Genomic DNA, 2,052 nt, shown 5'->3' with positions numbered 1-2,052 from the left:
GACGCGTGCTGCTCGGGAGGCTTCCATTGCGTGGGGTCACATCGCGACGAAATCCAACAATCGATAGATCCACAGGCGTTTATTACGCGCTTAGGCGCTGGGGACTGGAGGTGCAAAACCGGTGAAGCGGCCCCTGCCTTCACGGGGTTCCCGTTATTTGGGGAGAGGAGATACCAAACATTGACCAGACTGATGCTGGTGATGGGAACCTGGCGTGACTGGGGATGAGGAGGGAAGGCGAGGCGGCTCCCGAGTGGAGTCTGCCGACCACCGCCAGGGGGAAGGGTTAGCTGTGATTTTCCTGGATGTCAGAAGCAGACAAAAGGTCATTTTTAGTGAATCGGTCACAAAAATACATTCAAGCCGAGCCGTTGACAAACACGGAGGAGTACACCCTCCCTTCCCGGGCTCCTTCCTCCCCGGCCCCACCTGGCCTTCGGGCGACAACGGCCTCCTGGCTGGTCCTGGCTATAGCCGGAAAAAGCGCGATCTGGAGATACATCCCAGTACCGGAGGCACCTAAGAAGCCTTTACAGAATAGATACAATGTAACCCTGGAAGGGGCCGCAGGCTGCCTGCGAAGTGCACACTTGGACTTGAGCCTAAGGAAGCTCGGGATTCTAAGAGGCAGAAGGGCGAGGGAGGGAGGACATTCTAGGCAGGAAGAGACGCTGGTCCAAAGGCAGCGAGATGGGAAATGGAGCCTTGTGCTGAAGAACGGTCAACAGGCCAGTGCAGCTATACTGTAGCACCCAGGGGATGAGTGAAAAGACAGACAGGACCAGAAGAAGACCCTTAAAGGCTAGGGGCTCCCCTAAGCCTCCGTCCTGAGCCCTCTTCTCCACAAAGACTATTTTACTTGCTAATCTCCTCAACTCTGATGATTTCAATTATAATCTCTGCAGATGACTCTCAAATCCACTTGTTAATTCCGAGTTCTCTCTGTTGTATTGGCCAATAGGACAGAAGGAAAAAAAATGACAAATGTTGGAAGGAAATAAAGAATTTGAAACAATGATGCAACTTGGAACTATGACCAAAATAAAACCATGCCTACTCTTTGGCCTAGTGGTACCACTGCTAGGTCTGCATTCCAAAGAGAGGAAATATGAGAAGAAAAGAACCTAAATGTACAAGGATACCTCTAGCAGTTCTTTTCTGGTGGTGGGGAGTCAGAGATTGAGGGGATGCCCATCAGTTGGGGAATGACTGACAAATTGTATGTGATTGAGATGAAATGCTGTTCAGTTATGGGAAATGATGAAGAGGATACTCTCAGTAAAAAACTTACATGAGCAGATGCAATAGGAAATGTAGTATATACAAAGTAAAAGCAGTATTGCAGGATGATCAGTTGTGAATGACTAGGAAAGATCCTCCCATTTCTAGTTGCCTATTAATCTGGATGTTCCGTAGACATCTTAAACTAAACATATACAAAATGGAACTATCTTTATCCAAAAAAAAAAAACAACAATTCCCCTCTTCCTAACTTCCCTTTTATTGTTGAGAATACCAGTATTCTCCCAGTTACCCAGGCTTGTGTCCCCCTTGACTTCTCACTTTCACTTTCCATATCCTGGTCAAATCCTGTCCTTTCTACCTTCTTAATATCTCATTTATTTATATGGTTCTTTCTTTCCTCTGACCCTATCATCTCCCTGGTTTGGGCTCTCATCTTATACCTAGACCATTTCAATAGCCTGCTGGTTGATCTTTCTTTATCTTACCTCCCCTTCCAGGCCATTCCCCACTCAGATGTCAAATTGATTCTCCTGGGGCAGTTAGGTGGCACAGTGGATAAAGCACTGACCCTGGAGTCAGGAGGACCTGAATTCAAATCCGGACTCTGACACATAATAATGGCCTAGCTGTGTGACCTTGAGCAAGTCACTTAACCCCACTGCCTTATAAAAACTAAAAAAAAAAAAGTGAGAGCAAATTGATTTTCCTAAAGTATAAGTCAATCAGTCAATGGATATTAAGTGCCTCTGGTATGACAGACGTGGCATTTGAGAGGATACAAAGAAAAGCAAAAGAAACCCCTGGTCC

This window comes from Macrotis lagotis, chromosome X, assembly GCF_037893015.1.
Source record: "Macrotis lagotis isolate mMagLag1 chromosome X, bilby.v1.9.chrom.fasta, whole genome shotgun sequence".
Lineage (NCBI taxonomy): Eukaryota > Metazoa > Chordata > Mammalia > Peramelemorphia > Peramelidae > Macrotis > Macrotis lagotis.
The sequence above is the reverse complement of the archived record's forward strand: the minus strand, read 5'-3'. Positions refer to the sequence as shown.